The sequence below is a fragment of the Aythya ferina genome (assembly GCF_964211825.1).
Source record: "Aythya ferina genome assembly, chromosome: 3".
Lineage (NCBI taxonomy): Eukaryota > Metazoa > Chordata > Aves > Anseriformes > Anatidae > Aythya > Aythya ferina.
The window spans coordinates 67,214,964-67,220,963 of record NC_140298.1 but is presented as its reverse complement, the minus strand read 5'-3'; positions in this window follow the sequence as shown (position 1 = coordinate 67,220,963).

Here is a 6,000-nt window from a genome sequence, read left to right as displayed (position 1 = left end):
TTGCTGAAGTCCAGGTAGACCACATCCACCACTCTCCCCTCATCTACCCAGACAGTCATTCCACCACATGAGGCTATCATTGGTTAACCATGATTTCCCTTGATGAACCCATGCTGACTACTCCCAATCACCTTCTTTTCTGCCACATGCTTAGAGATGACCTCCAGGATGAGCTGTTCCATCACCTTTCCAGGGATGGAGGTGAGGCTGACTGGCCTGTAGGTTCCTGGGTCTTGCCCTTTTTGAAGACCAGCATGACACTGGCTTTCTTCCAGTCCTCAGGCACCTCTCCTGTTCTTTATGGCCATTTAGAGATGGTGGGGAGTGGCCTAGCAACAACATCTGCCAGCTCCCTCTGTACCCATTAGTGCATCCCATCGGGGCCCATGGACTTGTGGGTGTCAAGTTTGTATAGATGATCTCTAACCTGATCCTTCTCAACTGAGGGGAAGTCTTCCTTTCTCCAGACTTTCTCTTTTGCCTCCAGGGTCTGGGCTTCCTGAGGGCTGGCCTTATCAAAGATGGCATTCGGTAACTCTGCCTTCTCTGTATACTTTGGCATCAGGACACCCACCCCATTTTGCAGCAGGCCCCCATAATCTATCTTTTCTCTATTCTACCTTAAGTTACTTGTATGTGTAGAAGATACTTGTAGGTACTACTCAACTGCAGAACAGGAGTCAAGCTTCTAGCTGTTAATTACATTTCTTCAATATCAGCTTCTGGCCATTATTTATGTCTCTTCAGCTGAAAAGTTTTGTTCCTGCCAGGAAATCAGAGCAAGCTCTGTGCCATGTGCCACCCTTCCCTCTCAGCCACAGTATTTTCTAAGATCCTATAACTGCAAGTAGACTCCTGCATGCATGCAGAAGTCTGTGGTACCTCCCAGGAAGCTCCCCAGTATGCTGCAGTTTCTGGGACAGGCACTACTTTTGAAATGCAAAAGAGCACATAGGAGAAGGCTAGGACAGAGAACCCTTTGCACTGGAGGGAAAGTAGAAGGTCATTGCTGCCCTGCAAGGAGCAGAAGCAGCCCAGTGTCCGGAAACCACAAGGACTGGGGCTGTGGAGATGGGACAGCAAGCTGCTACAGCAGGGCTCACCCCACACTACCTTAGCAAGGAGAGCTGGGGCTGATGCAGGGGTGGCAGCTGGGGTCAGGCCAGAGCCCAGGTCATCAGGAAAGTCCATGGGGGCAAGGCAGGACCAAGGTCAAGCCATGTCCTGATCAGCAAAGTCTATGGCCAGATGGCTGCTCTGACAAGTGGCTGGCTTTAGTCATGTACCAACAGCATGTTGTGCCAAAGCCAAAATTAAAAACAGACTCCAGCAGATCCTAAGGTTTTGGCATGTTTCAAAAATGTGGCATTAGCATCACTGAACTACCACCAGACCTAAGAAATTGTGATTCTCTGCTCATCTAACAGCTATATCTGAGAGGAATTACATGAAGCAAACAAGCCTTGGAGCTTCCTCCCTCCTACTGCAAGTAGTGGTCTTGTAGCAGCTTCTCAGGAGAGGCACTGTGGGGAAACTGTCTCTTAATTGGCTCTAGTTTCAGCTGGTTACACCCAGTTGTCACATTATGTAAATGAGAGTCCTGCCATCAGTGAATAATAGTCAGAATTCAGGGTTTAGACAAAACATTTCAACAGTGAGGCAAAACCTAAATGGAAAAAAAAGAAAAAAAAAAAAAAAAAAAAAAAGAAGAAAAAAAAAAGCCATGGGCCAAGCCTTGGGAAACACCCACAGAAACAGATTTAGCTTTGTCTGAAATAGGTTAAAACGGGATTCAAGCTTACAAGTCTGGCACTGTTTCCCTGTGCCCCTTTCCCATATATGCAATTGATCCCACAGTGTTTTCCTGAGAGGCATCACCTCCTCTGTATTACTACTAAAGAAAACAGTAGCAGACTCAGTTCATACTGCAGTGGCCATTGGGCATCTATTCACCACGTGGGTGACTCAGATGAGTAGAGACAGGCTTGTAGAGCACCCAAATAATTCAGAAAATGTGTAGCAACAGGGCTTGGTGTATAATGCTTGCAGACATGAAATTAATCACAGTCATAACCACAAACAGGTACGAGACCAAAACAAACACAGCTCCTATTAAAATCCACGTGGGGAATACTTCCATCGCAGCACACAGCTGTCAACGTCCCGGTGCTCGTAAAGCACATCGAGTGCACGTGGTACCAGGTACACTGCCCTGCATCCCTCTGCCTTGGCCTCGCCAAGGGAGGTGAGGGGAGGCTGGAGACAAAGCTTTAGCACAGCAGAGGCTCCCCGGGCTACAGATTTCATCTGGAACTGCGTGCGCTATGCCGGAGCACGGCGTGTCCTCGAGGCGGGCTGAGCTGCTCTTCGAAACCCAAGCAGCGATACGCGCCCACCCGTGACCTCTTAATTACGGGGCTGACGGTAAGCAGGGGCCGTGCAGCGGGCCCCACTATTCCTGAGCATTACTCGTTGGGGTGCTGAAATTGGAACAGGCTTCTGCTGACAGACTCTCCCCGACTCATGAAATAACTGCTCGGCTAATGAAAGCCAGGCCTCGGCGCGGGAGCTCTGCGCGATAGCGAGGGGCTGGAGGAGCCTCTGCGGCGTGGCCACCTGAGGCAGTGGGCTTCCAGAATAGCAACCGGAATAACTGGGGGGGAGAAGAAAGGGGAAGAAGCCCCACGCCGCAGGGGGCGCTCCGAGCGCCACACGGCGCCGCCTGCGCGCGCCCCCGCGCGTGCCCGCGCCCGCGCCCCCGCCCCCGCGCGGGAGGCGGCGGCGCTGTGGGGAAGGGTGGGGGCGGGGCGGGCGCTGAGGCGCCGTTTCCCGCGCTCGTGCCGGCGGCGGGCGCGGCGCGTGGGGCGAGGCGGCCGTTGGCGTCGCGCGCGTGGGGGAGCGGGGAGGGGATGGGGGGTGTCACGGCGGTAGCTTCGTGAGGGGCAGCCGTGAGAGAGAGGCGGCGGGGCCCGGGAGGAGCTTAGTGTAGGAGCTTGGTTTGTTTCGGGCTCCTACCTGTTTGTGGTTACGGGTCTGGTTAGGTTTGTGTCTGTGAGCACAAAACTAAAAAAAAAAAAATAAAAATCAATATTTTTTTGGCTTCTTCAAGTTTGTCGTTTCTTCCAAGTTCGTTCCCGTGCCCGTCCCGAACCCCTCAGCCCTTATACGGGCGTTTCAGCTCGATGCTGGCATTCCCGGACTTCTTTGGGAAAATAGAAAAAGAAAAAAGAAAAAAGTGCCCGAGAGTAATTGTTATTTACCATAAGGCTGATTTCTTGCACTGTTTCTTCATGTTTTCTTTCGCTGCCTTACGTCCCGGTAAGATATCTCGGTTTCCGATCATTATCAAGAGTGTATTCAATAAGATAAGGGCTAAAAGGCACTGACCTTTGACACCGCTGGAAAAAAAAAAAATATGAATATAAATCATCTTGTTACATTTACGCCAAAGCCAAGAAAATTGAGAGGAGTGCGTGGCCAAGGAGAGTGCCCTCCCGAAAGCATCGCTTAAAAAGTCCGACGACACAAAGCCTTAAACTGTCTAAAAGTTACCGAAAGCGACCAGCAGCCGTGCTGCTGGTCGTTTGCTCTAATTCTGCAGTATTTCGGTGATTATTTGCGAGAGATGCGTTCGGAATCGCTTATATCCGAGGAGTGGTATTCAAGGGTCTGTTAACTATTTCCTGCGTTTTGTTGGAGAATCCGCTTTCTCGTCGCCCTACTTCCCCGAACGTCCTAATACCATCGGCAAGAGGGGAGGAATAAAGCACCTAGAGCACGGCGGGGATCTGGGAGGTTAAGATCTAGATCAGTTAAAACACATTAATTGCTTCTGGACCGTCTCAAAGTGCGTGTGCCGTGTGTATTCATGTCGATATCGCCCCGATTAGGGCACGGAGGAAAATTCACCTCACACACCAGGGTACCTCGGGGCTCGCAGCTGAAGTTACCGGTCCCTTATAAAGGGTCTCAGCCGTGAGACGGGCACGGAAGCGCAAGCACCCCCGGGGCTGTGCAGCTCGGGAAAAGGAAACTCGTCTCGTTTAAAGACAGCCGAGTTTTGGTGTGTTCTCTTTGACCGTGAAGGTCCGAGAGAGGTCGGGTCCTGCCTTCTTGCCCGGACCAAGTGGAGGGAGGTCTGACGTCTCGAAACCCGCCCGCACCTAATACCAGGCCGGCTTTTTTTTTTTTTTAAGCAATCGTGAGGTTGACCTGCACGGTTAGACCGCTGGTAGTTACCTTTATAAAAGGCTAGCAAGAGAGCAGCGTATAGGCAGTGTCCTAGCACTTCACAGACCTCTCTGCCTAAGGAGTGGTGGCCACCTTATTCCTTAGGGGGGTAATCGCGTCCAAATTCACAAACCATTAAATAGATCAAACCACGCCAGAAATGTGCTGGAGAGGAGACTGGATCGGATTTGTCCTACAGGGAAATGACCCAGTAGGGCTTTTATTTCTTTTTTTTTTTTTTTTTTTTCCTCCCGCTTTGATTTGCGGAGCGCTCCCCCTCTCTCCCCACACGCACGCATGCTGCACGTTGCGCCTGGCTGCACAGCTCCCCACGGCGTGCAGCTGGAAGCCCGGCTCCTTCCCTTGCCTCGCTTTGCCCTCAGCCTCCCCATCTCACAGCGCCGGCTTTTTGAACGCGAACCGCGTTCCGCTGCCGGCTTGGTCGCTACCACCAGCGACTGGCTGAGGACAACGAAGCCGGTGGCTGCGGATCGGCCCGGCTCCCCGGCCGCTCCGAAACTGCCCCCCGGGAGCTGCCGGGGGCTGCCCCGGTGCTAAGGGGGGTGCGAGGCAGTGAGCCGGGCCGTGCTCAGCCCGACTGGCTTGGGGAGCCGAGCCTCTGTGGCACCCCGTCCTCGCAAAGCTGCGGGACCCGACGTTGCCCTCGCCGAGCTCCTGCGGAGGGGCAGAAGTGCGTGCAGCTCATTTACCCACCCCCCCATTTTTTTTTTTTTTATTTTTTTTTTTGCCTTTCCCCCAAACCAAGAGTTAGAAAAGACATTTCGTGCTGACAAACACGCCGTGAGCTACCTGGCGGCGTCAGCCCAGTTGTTGCCCATATGTCCCAATACCCTCCAGGAGACGTCAGAGCTGCTCCGCCAGACAGCTACCTCAAATGGAAACCAGAACCAGGATGAGTTTTCTCCCCCCCCAAGCCTTCTTTGCACCTGACAGCAGTGGCACTCAGTAAAGCTTTAGAAAAGTCCGTGTCACCTTCTCCTGGAGCAGCGAGCGCTTTAAAACATACCTTGGGGGCGCAGGAAGGGTGCTATTTCCCCCCCTTTTTCTTGTCTATTTTTCTTCCTTTCATTTCATTTTTTTTTTTTTAACCTTGACTAAACGACGGAGGAGCTGCTGAACGCTTCCCCCCGTGGTGCCCCTGTTCCCCCCGGTGCCCGCGGGGAAGTTTTTCCACCGAAGGGCAAAGCGAGGTGACAGGCAGGCTGCCCCTGCCAGTGGGGCGAAAGGCACGGGGAGAGGGGTGTTTCAAAGGCGATTTTGTTGACATTTTTTGTTCTTTCCGAAACCAAGGGCGTCTCGTCTTCCTTGAAACATTTCGACGGCTGCCTGCCAGCGCGATTTAATTCTGAGCAACTATCTTAGCCGGACTCTTGCACCGACCGCCTTGGCAGGCACGCCAGGCGAAATTTCAGGCGTCCCTTCTGGTTTTAGGGAAGGCTCCCCGGCCCCTCTCCGCCCCCCCAGGGCTGCTCTCCTGCTCTATCTCCTTCAGCTGGAGCCGCGCCTGCCTTTTTTCAGGGGACCCGCGAGATTAGGAGTAGCCTCGCTCCCCGGGAAAGAAACCCCCGAGCTCCGCATCCACTTTTGAAGAGCTTCCGTCTCCTGGTGCTTGAGATGGTTTGAGGGCTGGGTTTTTATTTTTATTTTTTAATTATTTTTTTTCCAGTTTCTGGGATTTTTTCCCCGTCTACCGGGAAGATTTCTGACACCCCCCCCCCCGGTCCTCACATCAACCCCCACCACCGGACT